The sequence below is a fragment of the Anser brachyrhynchus genome (assembly GCF_964034855.1).
Source record: "Anser brachyrhynchus genome assembly, chromosome: 25".
Taxonomy (NCBI): Eukaryota; Metazoa; Chordata; class Aves; order Anseriformes; family Anatidae; genus Anser; species Anser brachyrhynchus.
Genome location: NC_137718.1, coordinates 7,584,207 through 7,609,950, shown reverse-complemented (window position 1 = coordinate 7,609,950; position 25,744 = coordinate 7,584,207). Strand labels below are relative to the sequence as shown.

The following is a 25,744-nucleotide window of genomic DNA, read 5'->3' as shown; positions in this document are numbered from 1 at the left end:
TTCCCCGTAAGAGAACACAGCTAAAAAAAATTCCAACTCCGTATCCGCCACAGGCACATCCTGATCACAGACACTCGGAATTTGCACCCAGTGATAGCAGCACTGGTCACAGCAAGAGAGGCATCAGGAAAATGCACCCAAGTCACACTTTCTTGCCCACAAACTGGCATAACAATTAGGTTAATTTTATTATTAAACTTCAAAAAAAGCTGACACAGTCCCCCTGCTGCCACACTAATGAAGTGGGTATGGTTTCTGACTCTTCTAGCCTCCGGGGAAGAAAAAGAACAGAGCATTAGCCTAATATACAGTTCTGCTGTGCTGCAATTATGTTTAAATGCCTAAATAAGGGCTTTTAGACCCCAAGGGATCGAAAGGTATCATTAGCCTAACAGTTCTATCAAAGTAACCGTAGACCAAATAAATACAAAATTCTTGCCCTTTGCTCTTTAAGACCCCTGAGATCTCACCCTATTCTCATTTTTCTTCTTCCCCGTATCTTCAGCTCAACACCTGTACTGGTTCTCTCGCAGCACCTTATGACCTCCAAGGACAATTCTGCTCACCTCCAGTCACATACGAGGTATTCCTGAGTGCTCCCCTCATCAATCCTTTCCACCCTTCTTCCTGCAGGGCTGACCTGATCCTTGGAGCACAGCATTGTTTTTTACATTATTCAACCAAATAATTTTACCAAGAACAAGATTTCACAACCAGTTTAAGCCAATCAGAATTCAGCTACTGCTGAGGAGGGCAGCAACACCTTCCTTCAGGACCCGGCTTGCGTCCTCCTATCTGCACCCACGACTGCATGGCCAGTGAGTCAGACCTGCTGGCAGATCCAGCTGGAACCTCAGCCAAAGAAAAACGAGGTTTAGTTTTCACCTGGATCAGGGAGTGGTTTCAGCTCACCACGCAGTCTCAGAGCACAAGCACAAAGGAAGGGGTAGGAACCAACGTCCACAAAAGGGAACTTTGCACCCAAACAGCAAAAAGATTCACGTCAACCTACCAGGCACCTTTCCCAGTATCTTTAATAGACCCTGAACTGCAAGAATGTAGACCAAAATTAAGGGAAAACATCCAAAATCCAACTCCATGCGAGACATACCCATTTTCAGTGAGCTAGGGGACTTGCAATCCTAATTACCAGAGTTACACATGCACATGAAGGACAACCACCCTTGTTTGTAAACTCTGATTCCTATAACCAGAATTGAGCACAATTTCAAAAAGGACTAGAACCACAGGCTTGCTCTGCTCATCAACAAAAACCTCTCAGATTCGCAGACAAAGGAGCTTGTGTCCACGCGTGCTGTCTGAAGGTCCAGCTCCTGCACTGCACTGGTGCCTGCTCAGTTCTGAGATGTGAGAAGGTTCCCTGAAAAGAAGAGCAGCCGTGGCTGAGCTGTACTAGAGGACAGCAAGCTCACTGCTGAGGTGACTCCGGATGAACACAGATACCTCAACAGCCTCCAGCAAGCAGCATCTCTAAAAAATGCAGGCAAATGGCTCTTGTAGATGCCTTGCCCCCCAGTCCAACTCCATCTGTTGTAACTTGCAGGGATCCATGCTCTCCGAGTTCCCTTAAAGGGAAGCACAACTATTAAATCCACACCTGCAGCCAGAATTTATAGCAGCCCCATCTACTGCTGTCTTACATCATAGGCAATTAGGAGCCTGTGAACTCATGGCTGCAGGATATGGGAGGTGCGCTGGAAACAAGAGAGCAAAGCCTGTGCATTACAGCACAGTTGTTAGTCACCCTTTAGAATTCACTGCTTGTGGAGAGCTGAAATTATACATTAAAAACAGAGCAACCAACTGTTTTTGACTCTTTCCTAAAAAGAAGTGCTACACTCCGCTTGAAATGGTTGTTCTCCCTTTTTACAGCAGTCCGTACTAGTCCATAGTTGCTGTAGTACACCACGCCAACATGCACTGCTGCAGAACCAGGTCTCCAGGGTAGGCACACAGAACAATGCTTATTAAAGAGCAAACCGGCTAACCAGTGACAGCTGAGGGAGAAAGCAGGAAAGAGTCAGTCTTTCTTCCCCTGATTAAAAAAGCCTTCTAACAATTCATCTTTCGGCCTTACTGTAAGCTAACTGGGTAAGTCGTTTTTTTTTTTTTACTGCCCTCCTCCCCTCCCTTCCCCCACGCTCACAGATCAAACCTGGTTTCAAAATTGAAGTCCAAACTCTTGGCCAAAAACTTGCTTCTGCCCTTCTTAATCTAGAGGGGAGGTACCCTGACAATGGACAAAGCAGCCCCACCAGCTTGGGGCCTGGATAGAAACTGTCTCAATGCAATGCCCGGCAAAAAAATAGAACTGAAAAATCACTTTGGTTGGGTCACCTTTTTGTTGCAAAAAACGGGAGGCTGGCACCATCCTCCAGCACTGTCCTCCAGCAGTGGCTGGTGGTGAAACACTGTGGCCTGAGGGTTCAGCTCCCATCGTCCTACTGCCCCGCGCGGGGCAGCACCAGCACCGACACCGCCGGCCGGGGCCACATCCCCACTGCCCACCTGGAGAAACACCCGAGTGTTGCTGCAAGCCTGCCAGGGGCTGAGTCAGAGCCCCACGTCTCCTCCCGCCGCCTGTGAATCATGGCAACGGCAGCTGTTACCAGCATAACCAGTTCAAACACGAGCGAGTTAACTGATAGGAAAGTAGCTGGGTTTCATTGCAGGTATCAGGGAGAACTTTCTATCGGGTTAACCTGACCGAGCTGTGTTTTCACTCGCACAGACACATCCTACGCTCTGACTTTGCTGAGCAGGGTTTCACTTCAGACATTCAAGGGCAGGCCCAAGCTTCTGGAAGACGTGCCCAAAGGAAGAGGGACACAATTACCAAGGCATCAAGACACAGAAAAGGGTCAAGGCTTCACAGCACGTCAGCTCACCCAAAAATGTAATGCTGAGCTCAGCAACACAGGGCCCCTGCGAAGATAACTGCTGCCAGGACCTATTCCATCCCACGTTAGCATCCATCAGATAGCAAGAAAAACAAGATTAAGAAGCACCACGGCATTAGTCTTCATTTAAACTTGGCAATGGAAGCAAATGCTCTTTTTTGCTGGCTCCTCTTTGTGTTTTTAAAGCAATCTCAGACACAGCCAGAGAAAGGTGCCTGGACTTTTTAATATTCGGGGATTAGAACGGACACCACTTGTACACTTGCCAGACCCCAGATAAGTAGTGAATGCTTAGGTTAAGCAGGCTAGCATCTGCCTCATGCAATATATACATTTCCAGAGTGAAAATAAACAGCTTCACACCTTTGGCTCAGAGAAGGACTTCAACTTCTTTTACGTCCTCAACCTGCAACCTATCCACTCGAGGAAAAAGGGTTGAAAGGCTGAAGGTTACTCACAGTTCTCTTTTTCTAACCTACAAGAGCAAAGCTGAGAAGTTTTGGTCTCCCATTGCACCGGTCAGGCTAATTAGGGTCTTTGCCACAGCACTTCGTTTTGCGTTACTGTAATCAGTAAGAGCTGTTTCAGGCAAACTCAAAACATACAGGTTGTCCAAGCGTAGCAGCTTCCATAAGCAAAAAGCATAAGCAATGACAAATGCACTAATTAGAAAAAATGCTAACTTAAGAATAAGACCATTTTTTCAAGTGCTCAGTTCAAAAGTACATAATCCAGAAAACTACACTCCATTTTATTGCTACCACCAAATTCGAGATCTGTTTCTGTGATGACTTCCAGTGCTGCAGAGACTCAAGTGACACAACTGCAGACCCACCTACTTCAGTACCCACCATCTATTACCTGGTCCTAGACTCTTCTCTGGTTGATCCTGACTTGCACAGTGATCTGAAAGTGCAGTCTGCACCCAAAAAAATGCCTCAGTCTGAATATCTGAAATTAAAATTACATCATTAGGCCTGAAATTTCAACATATTTAGAAAGTTTTGATAACATTTCTGATTACATCCGTTGCCAGCTTCCTTCTACACCCTTACGAAGACTTAAAGTATACATTCCTATTTTGTTCTGCAACAAAGATTAGTGGCAAGAACAGAAAACATCTTCTGTTCCAAAAAACCCTCAGGGTTTTCCTCCTTAGCTTGCATTTTATTAGAGGAGACTCAAATCTCCAAGCTGCAATACACTGTCACAGGAAAACATTTAGGCAAGGAGCATCTGAGCGCTACACCGAAACACACATTTTGAAAAGGCTGTTGAGAAACAAAGATTTCCTGAAGCTATTGCAAACAAAACAGATCCTCAGAAGTAACAGCCTTCAGCAAACTTTATGAAAATCTGGGCCTACACTTCAGTATATGCACACGTACCTGCAATTTGGAAACTTTTTTGGAGAGGGAAGTGGAGGGACAAGAAAAAAACACATGCTATTGTTCAGTTTGACTCTGCAATATATTTAATCTACATGGAGTTGGAACATTATGCAGCAAACCTCTTCAGCTACCAGGAATCACGTACTGCCGACACAACCAGAACCCATTCCCCAGACGGGTAAATGCTGTTTTAAAGATCTTATCTTTACCCACACAGCAAATATAGCCTGGGGAAAAACTACAGCTGGAAGCTGTCACTAGCACTTCCAATGCCACCGCATCCCCAGCGGAGGAACACCAGCTTTCACAAAACCAAGGCAATCCAACGTTGACGGCTTTCACTGACTTGACCTTGCACGACAAGAGCATTTGCCAGCATGCAGACCGTGGTGCTGAGCAGAGGGCACCCAGTCAACCGTAGCCATCAAACACCACAGGCCCTTTGAGTCCTGAGCCCACGTCCACCCAAGGAGGTCCTGGGGAATGGCCCTGGAGCAGCCAAATGGTGCCCATGCCACTGGGCCCCTTGAGATCCACCACACCAAAGCGGCTCCAAAGCAGCCCAGGGGCTGAAAGCAGGCAGTGGCTCCTCGCGCTGGCTTGAGCGGCGGCAGGTCTGTGGGGGAAGCGTCAGAAGGGCAGGCAAACCTGGCACCTAAAACTCTTCCCCAGCACCAGGCGCGCTGCCTTGCGCTGTGACCCCACGAGTCGCTTCACGGGCAGCGAAGCATGAGCCCCTGCCCACCCACTTCCATGAGATCTGGTCGTGGGCCGAGGCAGCCCTTTCCCTGCGCTGCAGTGGGGCACAGAGGGACACGGCAGGCTCCTCGCACCGAGGAGCGCTGCCTTCAGGGCCCAACGGGCTGCTCTGGCAGGCCCAGCACCAGCCCCCGCACCTCTAGTGGGGTAACGAGGAGAGGCGGGGGGCAAAGCGGGCCGCGCGCACCTCCCAAAGCCGAGCGCATCCCCTCCTCGCCCACCTGGAGCGGAGACACCTGACACGGCCCCATCCTCATCCCCCGCGGCAGGGGGCCGGGGCGCGGGCAGGCCGCTCTAGGATTTCAGCGGGCCTGCCGGATGAAACCGTGAAGAAAGAAGCTTTTCAGTGGGGGAGGAGAGGCACACACGTATTAAACGCATCATCTGTTTGGAGCGCTGGCTCCTACTTGTTCTTGGTTATATTATTCACTCAAGAGTGGATTAATCCATCACTGCAAAAGAATCTCCTGATCTCAGAGATAAAGGCAACAAGTCATGCACTGACTGTCTGTGGATCTTCCTGAAAATCTCCAGCCTCTTCCATACCCTTATTTGGGCTGATCTATCAGCTCTTCGCAAACAGGAAGGAAAAAAAAAAAGGAAACAAAACCTGAAAAAATACCACTTAATGACAGTAACTTTACTGGGGAAAACCTAGCTTGGGTCAATCTGGAAGTAGCTGGGGAATCTGAACCCAGAAAAGTCACCTTTGGTTTGCTTCAGAAGGCGTTACGTTGACTGCCCTCAGCTGCAGCTCCCCACACTGGACTCATCCCCACAAGAGGAGCAGTCGCATGGGGTCACCTTCTAAACTGGTGCATCAAAAGAAGAAATCACTCCTCTTAAGATTCTCTAGAGTGAGGCCTTTTAGCCAAATGAATGGTTTATTTTACTGGGTGAGAACTGTGACAGGAAAACCTCAAGTACCATTCCCTTCCAAGAACCGGAGCATCTCCAGCTACACCTCCACCAGAGCAGGTTGCCGTCCAACACAGGGCATCCACACGAGAACCGAAGACGCTGCGGTAGGAATGCAACCTCCAGTACCCAGCCATCCTCCAGCGATTCAGTAGACGACACAGAAGAATGGGGGGCATCCAGGAACTACCTCCACGAGGGAGGACAGGGGTTGGAGAGAAGCCCCACACCTCACTGCAGCTGCCAACCCATTGGGCAGGGAACTCAACCCACAAAACACATATTCCACCCCCACAACGCAAGCCAGCGGTGCCCGGCCCCTTCCCACGGAGGGGCAGCACAGACTCCTTTTGCCTGAGCTGATGCACCAAGGCCAGACACAGTTACTGGGTGTATATTTAGCTAGTAACACACAAATTCAACGCCGCAGCCTGCCGCAGGATGATCGTACCAGGCCAACCCAGTCAGCACGCCTGCCAGCTGAGCACACAGCAGCTCAGCCTTGCAAGCCAGAAGGCACCAAGGACACCCAGCACCGCTGCTGCAGCCAGCCGAAACCCATGGCGTTTCCCCTGGTGAGCTCACTGCGCTGCCCTCAGCCTGGCTGAGCCCCTGGAGTGCCCCCATCCCACAGGGGAACTGGGCGGCATCTTTGTGAGCACCGCCAGGATGCCACAGCGAGCTGTAGGAGCATGCCTTACACCGTCACAGAGCCCATCTTCCAACAGCAGGCTGCTCGCGGCACAAGTGCTTCCCCGCCACCACCCCCCCTCTCCTGGGGCATTTTTTGCAGGTTCAGCGTAAGGAAAACCGAGGTCTGCAAGGCAGGCAGACTTCGCACAACTCCAAGGTAGGAACTATTAACTTGTCTTTGAATTAAACAAATAAGGCTCAACCACTTGGTTCATTATCAGATACAATGGTTAAAGTCTGCGGGGAAAACTAAACAGCAAAATCTAGCATATAAATCAAAGGCATGATCAGACAGACAGGTGAGGCCGGGGGTGCGGTTTCACATTACAGCTGAGCCGAACTGAAGGCCCGCCGCTGCCAGAAGGGATGGTCTCATGCCCCCGGCACGCTCTGCTCCCCCCGCCGCCAGTCCCTCGGTCCCTCCTGCTGCTTTTGGCATTGCCCCCAGCTGCCAAGGTGGATAAGAAGAAAATATTCCAATTGAGCTGGCTTATCTTGCTCTGGTTTTTGGTGGATTTTTTCCCCCCCCCGCCATTTTAGTGAGCTGAACAAGTTTATATGGGACATTTCTAGCAAGGGGCAGGAGATGGGGGAACAGCAAGCCCTCCCCCTCAGCAAGGCAACCAGCCCTTCGCTCAGCTGCAGCTACAGCATCCAGCTAGGCCGTGAGAGCACGGCTTTATGAGACAGCTAAGCCAATTTAAAAACCGGCTGCTGCCAGAAGGGGCCAACCCCCCCGCCACTGCAGCCCCCCCCGGGCCTCCCCAGCAATCAGCCTGAAGGATCTGGCAGCTCCCTAGCTGCAGGGCAGGTCCCCGAAGTGGTCAGTTCAGGGCTCGCTCCCGGCAGGCAAGCTGCAGTCAGCCCCCGCAGCCAGACCCCGCCGGGGGAGGCAGGCACCTGCAGCATCCCACTGCGCGAGGCTGTGCCCGAGGAGCCACAGAGGGGGAAAAGAGGCCTCAACCTGGCCAGAGGAGCTCAGGCAGCTTCATAGGAAGGGGGATTGGAAAGCAACCCACCTTGTGTGATTATTTTCCCCGCTGCTAAAAGACAGCAGGTATTTCTCATATAGGAAGGGCAAGCAGGGGCTTAATGGGAAAGACAGGCAGCGTAGATGCACAAGTCAGTCCCTAAGAGGGACAAAAAAGCTTTTTACCCTGCAGGGATAACCGCCACAGGATAACCAGCACCGAAACAGAGACGAGCTGGGGAAGCTGAGTGGAAAACTATGACACGCTCAGCCCTGGAAGATGCAGTAAGCCATCCAGCAAGAAAATTACTGGAAGAACACTCGAACAACAACAACAAAGTATGCACATACACAGGCAACTATCTATTCCAAAAATTCTTGAGACAGGGTAATTGGAGACTACTCTTGTTAACTCAAGAAGCCTTCATGCTGAATTTGCCGTGGAGACTGGAGGAGTAGGAGCAGGAAGAGGGAAGGTATCTCCCTGGAGCAAGAAGGATGAGATACAACAAGTTCAGACGGGGTTTTGAAGTCAACAGCAGAGACTCATCAGATGTTACGCTACAGAACATCTTGCAGAACCACGCAGGTGACTCCACCGGGCCTGGGCAAGCACAGCAAGGGAGCGAGATGGCACTGAGAGTCCTCCGGTCCCGGCAGCAAAAGACAACAATACCCCAGAGCGAGACGTCAGCATGCCACAGCAATACGCCTCAAGAACAGACGTGGTGCCAGCAACCCATTAACAAATCAGACCAAAATAGCAAAGAAGCATACAGAGAACACAGTTCAGTCCCCACGTACCAGCTTTAAGAGCAAGTATTGCTAGGAAAGCTGGAAGTTCCATTTAAAGAGAAAGTTTGATCAACTACACTTGGTACGAGCAGAATTGATCAGTGTCAGCTGTGTGATGTGAATGCTAGATTCCCAAACACGCAACGGCATCGTTTCCCAAGTACTTCTACTTGTTTGGTCTTAGAAGGGCTGACACATCATCTATATCTGAAAACTTCTGCGTAAATAAGAGCAAGCTGTCAGTTAAATCAGAGAAAGTTGAAGAGACCAAGAAGAGACCAAAGACTCCAAACAAAGAAAATGTGCTACAGATGGTGGGCTTTTTTGTTAAAAACAAAATTTCAAGCAATAGGATACTTCATTACGCAGCATTAAACGCTGCAGGAGGAGGGAAGTAATTCAGTCTACTTCTCTTCTGCATTTGGAAAATAGAGGTTCTACTCACAACATAAGGTTAAAAAAGTTAACAAGATTTTAAGCAGAATAAACAATCATTTTTGATCAGCCTCACCCCAGTTACAGACAGGATTCACTTCAGAAGCTCCCTGGACCACTGGAAAACCAGAAACCAGACAGAGAAACAATGCAGCAAGTGAGAAACCCGCATGACTCAGCTGAAGCAGAGCCACTCGCAAGTCCACGGAGCGTAAGCAAATCAGTCGACACAAACTGACTGTACACAGAAGGGTCAGGTCTTCAGTACCCACTCACGCAAATTACACGTTGCCTAACAAAGGACGTTAGGCAGGTTTATAAGCTGCACACAGCATGCCAACCAGAGTGGTTCCACATAAAACATTATCTGAAATACCAGATCTCCACAGGTTTGAGAGAGAAGTCTCAGACTCAAGGCTTCCTCAGGAGACACACTAAATTTAAGGGTTTTCAGCCCCACTGGAACCACATTCACCAGCAGCAAAATCCACAGCTGTCACACAGACCTAACAGCAGTCACAGGACAGGGTACTACGGACCTGAGGCAATCCAAATAAACGCGACAAAACAAAATGCATCTTAATGTAGTTTTGCATATGTCTGTATGCCCGAGAAGGCACAGCACAAGTGGCACCAGCAGCTCACAGCAAACAACCACCTCCACGTGAGCTGGAACACGCAGGGACCGCTACTCAGGACCACAGCACTGTATTTAAAAGAAAAAACAACACCCAAGATTCGCATCTTAAGCATGGAAAAGTTAAAGATACAAAGCTTTCCCAGTGCGGATTGAGAGACCTTACAAGAGGAAGCAAGCAAAACAAACTCTTACAGACAGCATGAGGAGCAGGCGTGGTGCAAGATACAGGCAAGCCAGGTGAAGTCTAGTACCTGCTCACATCCAGAATGAAAAACAGCTCACGCCACCTCCACACATTAAACGTCTCTCACAAAGCTCACGTCACAGCAGCAAGGAGACACGCACAAACACACGTGTACAAAACGCCGCTCAGATGCTGCTGCCTCGGCACACAGCCTCCCACGGCACGCACCGTGCCAGCGCTGCGCAGTTGGCGACGCAGCCGTCAGCACCAGGCACTGCTTTAGCAAACAGCTTCATCCCGAACACGGCTCAGGCACCGCGTGCTTCCCAGCTAGGCTTTTTGGAGGCTGAAGCTTTGCCGCCCTTATACCTCAGGGAGGTGCCTAGAGCGGGATCTTATCTCGGGCAGCCACCAAATTCACTCCGGAGGGCTTGGCGCAGCCCAGCACTCTGTCAGGCAGAAGGGGTCTGCTCTGCAGCAGGCAGAGGAGGATTTACGAGATGACGAACGCCAGCACAGCCATGCGCTCGTGCAAGGGAATCAACTGCTTTACTTCACGATTTCCACATCTGCAGAAGCGGTCTTGAAACGAGCAAGTGTATTTTTAAGCTCTGACAGTTAAAATCCTCAAGTGACATCACCTGAAGCTGCAGCACAGCCGCCTTACTCCTCCGGCGCAAGACCGCGCCAAAGCAAGCACGAGCCGCGGTTTAGGGGCTCGCGGCACACCTCGGGATAACGAAGGCGCTGCCGGGACTCGCGCCGCCGGCAGCCGGGGCTCTCCTCACCCGGCTCCCCCTCGCTCCCGGGGGCACGAAGCACACAGCCGGCAGCACCAAGCCGGCAGAGGGAGCGCACCGGAGCCCCGGTCCCCAACCCCCACACGCACCCCGCGGCTCCCGGGCGCCGCGGAGCGGGGTCCGCCCGCCCGCCCGCCACCTGCCGCGGCAGCGCCCCGCTCCCTGCCCTCCGCCGCCGCGGCGGAGCCGGGGGCCGCCGGCGGGGCGCGGCGCGGGGCTCGGGGACCGCCCCCGCCGCCCCCCGGGAGCCCCGCTCAGGTGCCGCCGCCGCCGCCCCGCTCCCGCCGCGTTACCTCCGGGCCCGGCCCCCCGCTGCCGGCGCCTTCCAGGCGGGGCGGGCGACCCCGGCCGGGCGCCTCCGTCCTGCACCGCCCGCCGCCCGCCGCCACCCCCGGCCGCGCCGCCCCCGCCCCGCGGAGCGTACCAACGGCCGGCGGGGGGGGTGGGGGGGAAGCGCGGCGCCGGGCCCCGCGGGCGGCAGCGGGGCGGCGGGGCTGCGGGCCCTTTAAGGCGAAGAGGGGAGGGAGGGGGGCGGGCCGCGCACCGCGGCGGGGCGGGAGGTGCGCGCGCGGCCCCGGGGGCTCCGCACCGGGCTGGGGGGGGGGGGGGGGGGGGCTGGCAGCGCGCTCCGGAGCCCGGCGCGGTCGTGGCGTGGGAAGCGCGTTCCCGAGATCCGCGCGCACCTCGGCCCCGTGCGCCCCGCGCAAATGGGGGGGCTCGGTCGCAGCGGGGGGAGCGCGGTCCCCAGCACCGCACGGCTTCGTTCGTGCGCCCCGTGCAAGCGGGAGCCTGCTTGCGGCGTGAAGAGCGCGCTCCCGAGCAACGCTTGGATCCGCAACTTCCACCCGTGCAAACTTCACCTGTGCACGCCCGCGTCTTCGTGTGCCCCCCCCCCCGGCGGGGGGTTCCTTGCGGCATGAAGAGTGCATGCACCGAGCAGCACGCGACATTTGTACCTGTGCAAATTGCACCCGTGCAGACTTCACCCGTGCACCCTTGTATCTTCGTGTGCCCCGTGCAAGTGGGGACTTGCTTGCAGCACGAAAAATGCATGCCTGAGCACCACGCAAACTTCACCCATGCAAACTTCACCCATGCCCCATGCGTCTCCGTGCCCCCATGCAAAGGTCATCCCCGTGCCAAGGCCGTTCACGCACCCACGAGGCCCCACGGGACCTGTTGCAAGCCCCTGCATTGCCCGACTCACCTCTCTGCCCTCGCACTGCAGAACGTTTTGCAGCCAGGCAGGAGCTGGAGTTGCAAACCGTGAGGCTTAAAAAGCAGTACGAAGGCTCTGGCATGGGAGCTCTGCAGGAGCGTCGTGCTGCAGAGGGGGAGTTGCTTGAGCCTTTCCAGAGAGCGGGGCCAGGCAGGGCTGGAAATGCTCCTCCACTCTGCACACATGCTCTGTGCGTGATCCTCCAACAGATAACGCCGAAAAAAAAAAGCCCTGCTTGGGCAGACAGCACTAAAACCAACAAAAGTGGGCTTATCTGGGCTTGGAGCGCGTCCAAACTCAAACCGCAAGAAGATCATATTAAGCATTCGGGAAGCTCCCATCATTTGCAGTGTAATTTAATATTAACAGCTCGCTAAATTGCCCAGCATTAAACCTAATCTTTGGAATTAAACGTTGAACTGGGGCATTACGGCTCCGTCTCCTGTGCTGCGCCCAAACCCTTCACTGCTTTTCCCAGCCCCTTCCAACAGGCTGTTTGTCAAGGCCAGCAGGGATGTTGCCCAAAATGACCTGGTTTTGGACTTGCACTGCTAAATTTAGGTTGGGCCTGCATGTGGCGGTTGCGGGCTGGAGAAGGGATTTTTGCCCAGGAAGGGTTTCACGTGAAAAGGCCTCAGTTTGTGGAGTTTTGGGCAAACCTGGGAGGCCAACAGGCTGTGCTACCCTGTGTTTACCAGCCCTAATTTTATCCCTGCAAAGGTTTCCTGCAGGACGTAATTATTTCCACAAGTGCAAAAGGGAAAAAAAAAAAAGAAAGGAAAATTGAGAAAAAGCACTCAAAGTCCCCAAGCTGCCAGAACAGAGTGGGTGCGGGCACCTTCCATGGAGAGCTGAGGTCAGGAGGAAATGTTTTTTAGTGAAGAAAGCACCCAAAACAAAGTATGAGTCAGGCGGTGAGTTAAATCACTACACACATGCATTGCATGGTCAGGGAAAGCCGAATAAGCAGGAGATATGGGGACACCAAAAGGCTGGCACCTGCCAGAAGAGCCGAAGCCTCAAGCATCGCCCTGCAGAGAAGCCTCTGCTGGGAATTTGGGAAGAGCCTGGAAGACACCACACTGCTTCGGTGGCCGAGATGTACAACCTCGATCTCTGACACATATTTGATGAGTGGCGAGGGTTAAATACAGGTGGTGAAGATGGCCCTGATGGAAGGTGTTTGTGATGGAAGACGGACATGATAGAAGATGGCCCTGACGGAAGGTGGTGAAGATGGAAGATCATAGAGTCATAAGTCATTTAGGCTGAAAAAGACCTTCAAGATCATCAAGTCCAACCACCAGTATCACCTACCATGTCCCATCACAAAAGTGTGTCCCTTATGCCACATCCACATGTCTCAAATCCCCCTGGGAGTGGAGATTCCACCACTTCCCTGGGAGACTGTTCCAATGTTTGATCACCCTCCTTGTGAAGAAATTCTTCCCAATGCCCACCCTAAACCTCCCCTGGCACAACTTGAGGCTGTTTCCCTGTGTCCTATCACTTGTCACCTGAGAAAAGAGACTGGCAGCCTCCTCGCTGCAAGCTCCTTTCAGGGAGTTGTAGGGAGTGATGAGGTCTGACGCGGGCCAAGGTGCAGGCCCTTGGCCCTCTTGGCTGCCTGGGCACACCGCTGGCTCGTGTTCGGCCGGCTCTCGACCAGCACCCCCCAGGTCCCTTTCTGCTGGGCAGCTTTCCAGCCACTCTTCCCCCAGGCTGTGTTGCTGCACAGGGTTGTTGTGCCCCAGCCGCAGGACCTGCCATTTGGCCTTGCTGAAGGCCATGCAACTGGACGTGGCCCATAGATCCAGCCTACGCAGGTCCCACCCAGACCCCTCCACAGCGCCCTCCGGCCCTCAAGCAGATCAGTGCTCCCACCCAACTTGGTGTTGTCTGCAAACTTACTGAGGGCACGCTTGAGCCTCTCATCGAGATCATTGATTAACGTGAAAACAAACTGGCCTCAGTACTGAGCCCTGGGGAGTGCCATGTTGACGAGCCACTGACCAGATTTAAGCCCCTTCACACGGACCCTTTGAGCCTGACTAACCATGCACTTGTCCAAGCCACGAGCAGCCAGTTTCTCCAGGAGAAGGCCGTAGGAAAGTGTCAAATGCTTTGCTAAAGCCCAGGCAGACAACATCCAACACCTCTCCCTCATCCACTAGGTGGGTCATCTTGTCACAGAAGGAGATCAGGTTAGTCAGGCAGGACCTGCCCTTCATAAGCACATGCTTATGACCACTCATTTGTCCCATGTGTGCTGTGTGACGGCACTCAAGATGATCTGCTCCGTGACCTGCCCTGGCACTGAGGTCAGACTGACAGGCCTGTAGTTCCCTGGGTCCTCCTTCCAGCCCTTCTTGAAGGTGGGCCAATCTCCAGTCAACTGGGACCACCCCAGTTAGCCAGGACTGCTGTAAATCATTGAAATCATTGTAAATCATTGTACAGTGGATCCTGTACAGCCCCATAGACTTATGAACATTCAGATGGTATAGGAGGTACCCTGAGAATAACTGGCCTTGAGAATAAAGACTGAGGCAAAAAAAGGCATTGAGTACCTCAGCCTTGTCTTCATCTTTCGTCACTGTGTTTCCCCTCACATCCAGTAAAGAATGGAGATTCTCCTTAGTCCTCCTTTTGTTGTTAATGTACTTATAAAATATTTTTTATTGTCTTTACTGCACTAGCCAAATTGAATTCAAGTTGGGCTTTGGCCCTTCTAATTGATGTCCCTGATGGAAGATGTTCTTGATGGAAAATGGCCCTGATGGAAGTTGTGCCTGATGGAAGATGGCCTTGATGGAAGATGACCCTGATGGATGATTGCCTTGATAGAAGATGGCCCTGATGGAAGATAGCCTTGATGGAAGATGGCCTTTCTCATAGCAGGATCCAGCAGCCCTCAAATTCAGTGGCTCTAATATAAAACTTCCCCAGTCTAGGAATAAAATAAACACTAGGAATAAGATAAACACCAGGAATAACCTAACCAAGCACTGGTTGGAGGCGCTCATTGTTTTCCTCCCTGATGCCACATGGATGGCCTGGCCTGTTGGGATGACTCCAGATTCCCATTATTCAAGCTGTCGCGGAGATTATTAGAAAGCATTTCCCACTCGTATAAAAACCAGATGCGCTTTGTCACGCTGCAATTGCACCAGGATTTGAAAACAAAAAATAACAGGGCTCTTGACATCCAGTGGGGATAATTACTCTTTGCGGGGGAAAAACAACAGGGAAGTGAAGGGGCTGAGCTTGGGAAGCAGCCTGGGCGAGCTCGCCGCGTGCCGGTGTGCCCCTGTCACCCCTGCAGCCCTGTCCCACAGCAAAGCCTCTGCAGGAGAAGATTTTGGCGGGGAATGGTAAAATTTGCTCCTTTTCTTCTGCTTTGCCACATCGATGCCCCCTGAGCCCATTAGGGAGACCCAGCTGCTGCCGCAAGCGCTTACATCACCCAAGCAGGAGCTATTTGCATGATAAAGCCCTCTTTGGGGGGGGAATTGCTGCTTAATTACAGAGCAGCAGTCACTTTAATTAGCATGTCTCCATGCTCCCTGGTACTTTGCATGGATTCAAATGAGCTGCTCATTAGGGACTGGTGCTAGGACAAGCTACGCCCGTTAGCGGTGTGCTAACTGAATTAACCTTGGCAGGGCCCTGCCTTGCACCGCTCCCAGGAGGCTTGCAGGAGCGTGCAATAGCTGCCAAAAAGGATGGCTAACCGGAGCCATCCCTAGGAAGGGCTATTTGCACCCAAAATCCTTATGAATGACAAATCAGCTCCAGGAGAAATGATATTTTGCTTTGACAGCCTGGCTCTAGCAGCAGCACCACGCAGGGACCCAACACGGCTTTGCTTGCACAGATGCAATGCACCCACTATGGTACCTGGTGTTTTTTACACCGGGACCATCATAAGTCCCATAACTGAGTGCTTGCAAAGGGGGAGCAAAATCTGGCTAACATCCTCACCCCTGCCGCCAACTGCTGTCGTCGTACCAAATTGGGAGCAAATCTAATTACTGGAAGGCGGCAGGGCCATGAAAGCGGATGAAGTCATCTGCTTTCAAAGGCGCCGAGTGACACCCGGACAACGGGGCTCCCTCTAATCCCTTCTGCAAAGATGCAAATGGGTAAATTGGGATCCCGCCAGAGGCTGGTGGCTTTGTCTGGCAGTAGTTTTGTAAACAGCCTCGTGGGGACAAAAAGGCCGTGACCCACCAACCTCTGTGGTTTCTTGCCAGGTTTTGGGTGGCTTTGGGCAGCCAAGTCTTCTTGGTGTCTCTCCCTGTTGCTGCTGATGGCTAGGCTTGCATGAAGCTGTTGATTTTACTTCTGTGTTTCCACTTCACAAAGGCAAGTTTTCCTCCTTGCCAAGCATTGCTCTCCGTGCACCCTGCTGCTTTTGCTTTCTCCCCACTGGGGTTTGTCTCTCGCTTCTTACTGTTCCCCATGCCAGCTTGCCATCCCACAGGGCAGAAATGGGGCCTGCGGGCACCTACTGTGCCCCAGGATGCAGCTGAGGACCCCCAAAAAGCCACCTTCCTCCTTGCGGGCCTGTGTCCAACGTTGATCACTTCCAACCCTTCCCCATGGGCCCGGCAGAGGGGACCGTTGAAGGAGGGGCAGCCAAAGAGATCATCATTAATGAGGCAGGGGCATGGTGCTGTTACGCAGCCCCAGCATTAGCGGGGGCTCTTTGTTACCCCCCAGGACCGATCTCATTGGCAGCAAGCAGGTAGTTCAGTGTTCGGCATGGCCAGGGAAGGCGTGCCCCCCTCCACTCACAGGGAGGGTGATTTTTCTCTGGCTGCCCCGTAATCTGATCATCTTGTCACGGTTCCCGGGAGCGGGGCTGCTCGAACAAAGCCCTGGAGCATCCTCGGCTCCCGCAGCCGGGGGCTGCAGCTGTGCCTCGGAGCGTGACCGATTGGGAATGAGCCTTCGCAGCGCGTCTAATGCCGTTTGGACAGGGAGCCTTTCATGCACTCGTGGGAGCGAGGCCCCGGCATTGAGCTGGCAGCACCCCGTGCTCCAGCCCTCGCCGCTCCCACCCTGTAGGAGCCGCACAGCCGCCTGGCCCCGCAGCGGCAGCATCCTCGGGGTGCCACGGGCAGGGCTGGGGAACGAGGGACACTGAGCACTGGGGGGGCCAGCTGGTGGAGGGGCAGGCTGTGGGTGCAAGGTCAGCATGGGGGGTTGAGGGTGGGAGATGCTCCTTGTTTTCCTGAGCTGGTCCCCAGCACCCCATGTTGGGCCCAAGTGGGTCCCTCATCCTGTATCCCATCACCCTGTCCCCAGCAGGCACCTTGTCCCAGCTCCCATCACTTCCTCGGTGTGCACAAGAGCATTGGGTCCCCATCTCGTCGCAGAACCTATCCGTGGTGTCTCCACTCCGCTGTACGCTCTGTACTGTTCCTTAGAGTCAGCACACCAAGTTCCCCTAGTGCGATAGCGTGTAGATGAGTGGTTGGAAAGCTGCCTGGCAGAGAAGGACCCGGGAGTATTGGCTGATAGTCGGCTGAATATGAGCCAGCAGTGTGCTCAGGTGGCCAAGAAGGCCAACAGCATCCTGGCTTGCATAAGAAGCAGCGTGGCCAGCAGGGCTAGGGAGGTGATTGTGCCCCTGTACTCGGCTCTGGTGAGGCCACCCCTCGAGTACTGTGTTCAGCTTTGGGCCCCTCGCTACAAGAAGGACGTCGAGGTGCTCGAGCGAGTCCAGAGCAGGGCGACGAGGCCGGTGAGGGGTCTGGAGAACAAGGCTTACGGGGGGCGGCTGGGGGAGCTGGGGGTGTTCAGCCTGGAGAAGAGGAGGCTCAGGGGCGACCTCATCGCTCTCCACAGGTACCTTAAAGGAGGCTGCAGCGAGGTGGGGGCCGGTCTGTTCTCCCACGTGCCTGGTGCCAGGACGAGGGGAATGGGCTCAAGTTGCGCCAGGGGAGGTTTGGGTTGGGTATCGGGAAGAACTTCTTTACCGGAAGGGCTGTGAGGCGTTGGGACGGGCTGCCCGGGGAAGTGGTTCAGGCACCATCCCTGGAGGCCTTTAAAAGACGTTTAGATGTAGAGCTTAGTGATATGGTTTAGTGGGGGACTTGTTAGTGTTAGGTCAGAGGTTGGACTCGGTGATCTTGGTTCCATCCTGGTTCCCATCAACTCAACCCAATTCCTAATGGGTACCTATTCCCAGTCCCCTATGCCCCATCCCAGTCCCCATTAGGCACTTCATGCTAGTCCCCATCACCTTGTCCTCGTCCCCATCAACTCATCTGAGTCCCTAATAGGTACCCCACCCCAGTCCCCATCACCCCATGCCACTTTCCATCAGGCACCTTGTCCCAGTCCCTATCGCTCCATCCCAGTCCCCACTAGGTACCTTGTCCCAGTCCCCATCAGGCTCTACCAGGGAGGGTTTGGGGACCCTGCTGGGAAGGGGAAAGTGTGTGCCAGCCAGGTCCTGTTGCCCCCTGGCTTTGGGGCCAGACTGTTTTGCGGACAGGCAGTGTCTGTGGGGTCATGAGATTTATTGCTCCCACCTCCCTCTGGTTTCAAGCACTTGACACACGGAGCGTTTTCCTGCTGGCGTGAGGCTTCCGATCCGAGACGCGCTGCCCTTTCAAGTCCTCTTCAGCTACATTAAGGTTAACATCAGGGACAGAAAGGTCTGTAAAAGCCTAATGTAATATTTACGTGCAAACAGCTTCTGCGGTAGCAGCAAAAACCTATCAGTCACATCACCGGTGCCTAGAAAAACACAGCTGTGCTCAGATGGTGGCAGAGCGCTGCTGCCGCCACAAGATTTACTGGGGCTTCCCTGTCCCCGAGTCCAGTGCATTGCGGGCAGCCCCAGTGGTGCTGGGGCATGGGGGCCTCTGTGTGCGGGGCTCCTCCAGCCCCCACGGCCTTCATCCTTGGAGGTGGGGTTGGGTGGCATCGGCTAATGGACCTGCCCTGCAGCGGGGTAGAAGCGTGTTGGGGGTGGGGGGACTGAGGTGGGGATGGGAGCGGGCAGGGAGATGGTGACAGGTTGTGGGGGGCGTCAGGAGGGAGCAATGTGGGGGCCACGCGTCACCTGAGAGAGGAGGGGAAGGGAAGATGGAGAGATGAGAAAGACAAGTTAAGGGGATAAAGAGAACAGGATGAGAAGAGAGAAGATGGAGGGAGAAGAGACCAGTCAGGGTGAAAAAACAGAAGATAAGGAAAAGGTGAGGAGGAGAAGGAGAAAGAGGAGGAGAAGGAGAAGGAGGAAGAGGAGGAGAAGGAGAAGGAGAAGGAGAAGGAGAAGGAGAAGGAGAAGGAGAAGGAGAAGGAGAAGGAGAAGGAGAAGGAGAAGGAGAAGGAGAAGGAGAAGGAGAAGGAGAAGGAGAAGGAGAAGGAGAAGGAGAAGGAGAAGGAGAAGGAGAAGGAGAAGGAGAAGGAGAAGGAGAAGGAGAAGGAGAGGAGGGAAGAGCTCAGATACACCTCACCATACCTGAAGCTCTCATGCTGCTGCCCCCCCAGGTGATGGGGAGCTCCCCGGTCCCATGCGGGCCCCTGCCGACCACAGCCCCTTCCTGACACACTGGGTTTGGTCACCACCTGCGGAGGGACACAGGGGGACACGGGGGTACATGGGGGGGCCCTCCCGGGGGGGCCCTCCCACAGGCTGGCTCCTAACAGGGGTAAAAGCCGAGCGTCTGAAAGTCTCTTTGCACCTGCCCCAGGGTCCTCCTGTAAAAACAGAGCTGGGATGGAAACAAAGCAAAACCCACTTTCCTCCTCAATTGAGCAAAAACTTCGCATTTTTTTAGGGAAAAAAAAAAAAAAAGACAAAATCCTTCTGAAGCCAGCATTTGCCTTGGCGGGACATCTTCGCTCCAATGGACCTTCCCCTGCCCGGGGACGCCGCGGCCACGTGCGGTGCTGCGGGAGGAGCAGGGGAAGCAGTCCCCCCTGTTGGCCGCCACCGCTTTGAAGCTCGCGGGGCAGGAAATGAAGAGCTGTCTTCAAACAAAAGCTCGCCTCCTCCGGGATGGGGAAATGGGGAAAAAGGAGACAATTTCCTCCATCTCCCCAGCCAGCTTGTGGGGGGAGATGGGTTTCTTGAAAGGGGATGTGCAGCTTGCGAGCACCTCGAGGCTCCTCCAGCCAGCCTCGGTGCTGCGCCGTTTCTTCTCCTCGATGCAGCCAAAAATACAAATGCATGGGGGGGGAGTCGGAGGGTGCTGGAGCTGGTTGCGTGGAAGGGACACAAAGTACGCCCCCAGCTCCTGGCCTTGGGGCTCCTGCCTGTCACCGGCCCCTCTGCAGGTGGCGGCTCCTCCTCTCCCTCAGGTTTTCTGCTCATTAACACAATTAGGTCTCATCCGTGCTATTTTTATGGGGATTCACTCTTTTCCCTCCGTCCTTCCCCCCACTGTATCAGTTGGCTCCACAAAAAATATCACAGCTCCCCATGAGCTTTGCCAACCATTCACTTAAGGGGTTAGGTGGTTTTCTTGTTGTTTTTTCTTTTTTCTTTTTCTTTTTTTTTTTTCCCAGTGAAAAGTGGCTTTTTGACCCAAACACACATTTTCATAGAGAAGGTTTATTTTGGCTGAAAGCCTTTTTTTTTTTTGTGTGTGTGTGTGTGTGTGTTAAAAAGAAATATGGGAAGGCAGCGCTGAGCGGCTGGTGGGAAGGAGGCTGCACGAGAAAGGGTCACTCCTGCAGAACATGGGGGAGGAAAAAAAATGTTCTGTTTGTGCTTTTTCATCAGAAATACCAATGAGGGAGTGAATCATTCCCAAAATCCCCTGTCCTGTGCTGTGTCTGGCCCTGCCCGGCTGCAGCCGCCGAGGGGTGAAAGCCATCACCTTGCCCTTGCTGACGGATGCTGTGGGTCACCCCTGTGCATTTTTGGGGCTTTTTCTGCACATCCCTCAGCTCCTCCGGGTGTGAATTTTGCTTTGGTTTCGCTGGAGGGGGTCAGGGCTTTGTGCTTTGTGATGCTGAGCTGCTTCACCCAGCAGGGTAAAAGGCAAAAGGCAGCAAGAGAATGGGCTCTCCCTGCAGCAAGCAATAAGAGCACTTGGGTATTAGAAAATATTCTTTTTTTTTTTTTTTTTTCCCTTGATTTTTTTACAGCTATTATAGTAGATGGGAAAACATTTTGCCCAGTTTCTCTGCATTTTGGCTGTTTAGCTCACAGAGCTGCTCTGGTGCTGGGTACTGCAGCCATAAAATCCTTCCCTGTTTCCTTTTTTTTTTTTTTTTTTTTTGCTATTTTGAGACAAAAGAAATGAATTTGCAGGAATTCGGCTTGCACCAGAACTTGGGGGAGGGGCGGGTTGGCACCCTGGGGCAGAGGCCATGTGCCAACTGCTGGTCCAATACCACAGCTTGCCGGGTCCTGGGGACTTGCCTAATCCCTTCTCCCACCGGTTTAGATTTTGGCCACGGCAGCATGCGGTGACGATGCTTTTTTTTTCCCGTTTCCTCATTTCCACATTATCTCCTTCATCCTGACCCCATGGGCCCCGTGGTTTTGGTGATGGGGAGCGAGACCCCCAGGTGGCTGCTGCCAGGAAGGAGCAAGGAACGGCCCCAAAGCAGCGCTGGGTTTCTCGGGGCACTGGGGCTGCACCCACAACGAGCCCGGCCTTGCTGGGGGGGGGCGGACTTCAGGAGGACGCTGCAGGTGGGTTGCCTCCAGCCGCGTCTCCTGGATGTACCTCAGGCCGGCGCTGCAGCTAGCTTCTTCCCGGTCACGTCTCGAGCTCCGTCGTCTGGATGAGCTTCAGAGCAACGTGGGGAGCTTGTCTCCACTCCTGCTCCAAGCCCTTGTTCCTGGGTGGACCTCAGACCTACGCAGGGGGCTTCTTCCTGCTCCTGGTTTCAGCCCCATCCCTGTATGGCCCTCGCACTGACATTGCAGGTAGCTCATCTCCAGCCCTGTCTCTAACCCCATGTCCTGGTTGGACCCCAGAACTGTGTTGTAGATACCTTGGCCTCAGCTCTGTCTTCAGCCTGGTCTCTCAGACCTCAAGCCAACCATGTAGGTTGCTTGTCTCCACCCCTATCTCCTTGACAGACCTCAGACTGATGTTGAAGGTATTGCCTCTCCATCCCCAGCCCCTGAGGCACCTCAAACCCATGTTGCAGGTTGCTTTTCTCCATCCCTAGCTCCTTGAAGGACCTCAGACTGATGCTGAAGGTATCTCCTCTCCAACCCCATCTCCTGAAGGACCTCAAACCCATGTTGCAGGTTGCTCGTCTCCACCCCTAGCTCCTGAAGGACTTCAGCCCAATGTTGCAGCCCATCTCCATGTCCCCCAAGTTCCCCGGCTGCCCCCCAGCCCCAGCCACCATCTCACCTTGCCCTCGGCGCCCATCCCCGGCTCCGGGCGCCCCGCGAGGGGCTGTGCCGCAGGAGGGGCTGGAGACAGGCGGAGGGGAAGGAGCGCCTTCCAAATTGACAACATATGGCCGTGCCTTATCCCAGGGCCCAGTAAATAGGTCTTTCATGCTGGGCCGGTTGCCATAGGAGCAAACACGCAGGAAATATCCCAGATAACTCGAATAGTGGCGAAAACATATGTTTTGGATAAAACCCGGCAGAAAATCGCCCCATTTAACCCCTCCAAGGCGTTTTACCCGCTCAGCTTTAAACCCTTCCCCCCCTCCCCCCCCCCCGCAATGCATGTACAGGGTGGAGAAACTGAGGCACACCCTGGGTTGCACTAGGATGGGCATTTTTCTTGCAAAACCAAGCTGCAACTGCTGGCTCCAAGGAGTGGTTTCACTGCCTCCTCCTCCTCCTCCTCCTCCTCCCTGCAGCCGTGTCGCCCCTTATCAAGACGGATGCCTCCACGTGAGGCTCTGTGCTCGCTCCGCACGCACTGCACTTTGATTTGCCAAGGAATTTGCTCTGCTTTTGCTTTTTTTTTTTTTTTTTTTTTCCTTTTCAAGCCTCAGCCAAACCTTCTCTTATCACATCTGGTGAGCAGCAGCCCCTCCGAGCGCTGCAAAGGCGAGAAAGGGAGGCCGAGCCCCATCACCCGCCAGGGATGTGGCCAGAGAGAACGGGCCCTGTGCCCCTTTTGCCACTTCACAAAACAAATTTCATCACACATCTCCCTGCTGCTGGCAGCCCTCACCTGCTGGCTGGGCTTTGCACCCACCTTCCTTGCAAAGAGGCATTTTTGGGGTGCTAGCAGGAGGATTGAGTGGGGGGATAAATGGCTGGCAAGCAATGGTGCAGCTGGCACTGGTTCCTATGGCCCCGGTGCTCTGCTTGGTCTCAGGAAGGGGAAAGCTGAGGCACAGCGTGGGGGCAAGGCTGAAAAGCTGCTGCCGGTGTCTCTGGGTTCTGCAAAGTGCTGTGAATGTGTCTGCATGCCTCAAACACCCCTGGATGATGCAAACATCCCTGTGCACTGCAAACACCTCCAAGCACTGCAAGCATCCCCACAGGCTGCAAGCATCCGAGTGAGCCACAAATATCCCCATGCACCACCACCATCCCTGCATGCACGAATGTCCCCGGCACGCTGCAAATATCCTCAAGCACTGCAAGCACCTCCACGTGTTGCAAGCATCCCTGCACGGTGCAAACAACCTCGCAGGCTGTAAACATCGCTGCACGCTGCAAACATCTCTGCGCGGTGCAAACAGGCTGCAAACATCCCCGTGCACTGCAGCCATCAAACAAAATAGGCTGTGGGGCAGTGGCCCAGCGAGCAGTGGCTGCGCGCATTCGCCTTGCTGCAGTCCGCCCGACCTGGGATTTCTCCTGGTGCTGTCGTGTAAATACTGCTGACGGGAGGAATGTGAGAGCACGGAGAAGAAATCCCCTTCCCTGGTCAGAGCATTGCCCCACTGCTTCCTCCCTCGCAGAAAGCCCCCAAAATGCTCCTTATCCCCTCTCATTCGCCTCCGCAATTTTTTCCCACCTTTATTTCAGGACATCCCTGCCCGCAGCTGCTCTGCAGATGCAATCCCAACCTCATTTTCCCTCCTCAGCTGGCGCTTTCATTTTTTTTCCCTTTTTCTTTCTTTCTTTCTTCCTTTCTTTTTTTCTAAACGTTCAGTGCATCTCCCGCCGCCTCCTTCCCCCTCCCCAGCTCTATTATGGGTTTGTGAGGTTTAGCAAAATAAACACAGCCTAACCATAACCCTCCTAATGTGCTAAATCACTGGAAAAGCCAAAACAGCTTTGCAGGGTGGCTGAGGGCTCGCGGCAAGGCAGCGGCAGGCCCCAAGCTGCTCAGCCCTCCGAGCAGAGCACGGCAGATGCAATTATTTTTGTGGCTTTGTGCCCCTTCAGCCCCACGATGCTGTTGCGATGTGGGTCCTTGGCTGCAGGTCCCCTCAGCTCGGGGGGGGGGGACCAGAGGTATTTTTGAGCCCCACAGCCTGGTAAAACCAGCAAGAAAATGCTAGATTGAGGAGGGAGCAAAGGAAAGAGAGAAAACCCTGCAGGGCAATAGGGAAAAAATGTATTTTCCCTGCCAAATCTTTGGCCTCGCTTTCCTCCCCATCCCCAGAAAATCCACAGGCAGAGCGTCCCAGCGGGGACCAAACACCCCTTGAAAGCCACTTAAAGCTTGAGCACCCCCCCCCCCGCCCCCCAGGGGCATTTTGCCTGTTTCTGTGCTGTTTTTGTGCTATTTGTTGCTGTTTTCCCCCCGCTCTCAGCTTTCTTCATGCCGCATTCAGGTACTGGCCAGGGGTTGCAAAGTGGCCGGGAGCTCTGGATGTTTTTTTGGGGGGCGTTTCAGGCTGCTTTGGGGTGAGAGCACTTTCTCCCCACCCTGCCCAAGAATGTTTCTGCTGATATTAAACCAGACCTGGAGGCACTTCGAGCGAGCCGACTTCCTCGCCAAAAAATGACCTCAGCCTGCATGTTTGGGAGGCTTTCACCTATTTCAAGTGTTTTCTCTTTCCTCCTTCTCCCGCCCATGGATGTGGGGTGCTACAGCAGTGCTGACTCCCCCTGATACTGGGGGATTGCAGCTTTTATCCCACAAAACCCTCTCGGCTGCTTGCAGAAGGTTGCAAGCAGCAAAACTTGCAGGTTTGTGCAGGAGGCTCCTGAGCTGCTTTCCCCACACGGGCTCCCCTGCATTTTTGCTTTTATTAACATGGCTGGGGCTGTGTTGTAGAGCAGGACGCGATGCTGGGTGCTTTTTGACACCTGCAATGGTTTTGCAAGTGTGAAGCCATAGCCTGAGCCTCAGTCCAATCCCTAGGGCACCTCTGTGGTGGGGAGCGCTAAGGAGAAAGCAAGGAGAGAGTGCTTTAAAAAGGAAAATGCTGGATTTGGGTGGTTTTGGATGGAATTGCTTCATCTTTATTTTCGCCTAGCTTAATATTTGCTGCCAAGGGGAGAGCAGCCTGTCTCCCCGGGGAGATGTTGCAGCTCATCAGAGCCAGCGGTCCCCGAGACACCCAGCTGGTGGGGGCAGCTCAGAAACTAGAAGCACTTCTGCAGGAAGCAAACCTGTTGGATTTCCAGTCCCTAAAAGGCTGATGTTAACAGGAATATTCCAAATTTATCCCTAAAAACAGGAGAGGCAATACTTCTGACATTCCCACCTGCCCAAACCTGTGCATCCTCATCTGCAGCTGCCTCCCACACCTCCGCCCTGCACCCCGCAGTTTGCACCCCGTGGAGCAATCTGCTCCACGCATCCTATTCTTGCCTCCTGGATCTGCACCCTATACCCTACATTTCCACCTCTCACCCTGCACCCCATGTCTGCATCCCGTAAATATATCCCACAACTGTAGGCTGCACCCTGCCTCCCGAACTCGCACCCCTCATCTCCATCCCGCAGCCGAAAATCCTGCATCTGCACCCTTCATCCCACGTCCTGCGTCTGCCTCCCCGCGCTGCACCTGCCCCCATATCTACGTCTCGTACCCAGCACCCCGCGTCCTGCACCCCAAAATCCCGCATCCGCGTCCTGCCCCCTGCCCTGGCTGGCCACGCAGGGCAGCTCCCGCGGCCCCATCCCAGCCCTCGAGCAGGCGCGCAGTGCGAGTGCC

At 53.9% G+C, this 25,744-nt stretch overlaps 1 protein-coding gene and 1 long non-coding RNA gene across 8 annotated transcripts in view; both read right to left on the bottom strand.

Moving 5' to 3' along the window:
- CDON (cell adhesion associated, oncogene regulated) overlaps positions 1–11,853 on the bottom strand; it is a 54,602-nt gene extending 42,749 nt beyond the window's left edge. The window contains exon 1 of one of the 7 annotated variants that reach the window (XM_080567565.1): positions 11,714–11,853. The gene's annotated coding sequence lies outside the window, so the exon portion shown is untranslated. Of the gene's footprint in view, positions 1–566; positions 1,454–9,714; positions 9,909–10,347; positions 10,601–10,799; positions 10,965–11,713 lie in introns of those variants that run through there. The other 6 variants (XM_080567570.1, XM_080567564.1, XM_080567567.1 and 3 more) reach the window with 6 other exon arrangements.
- A 6,384-nt stretch (positions 11,854–18,237) lies between these two features.
- LOC308182624 lies at positions 18,238–24,018 on the bottom strand. The gene is made up of 3 exons (XR_013941937.1): positions 21,427–24,018; positions 19,206–19,312; positions 18,238–18,365 (listed from the first exon to the last, which is right to left on the bottom strand). It is a non-coding gene; the product is annotated as an uncharacterized lncRNA (long non-coding RNA).
- Between the last annotated feature and the right edge of the window lie 1,726 nt (positions 24,019–25,744).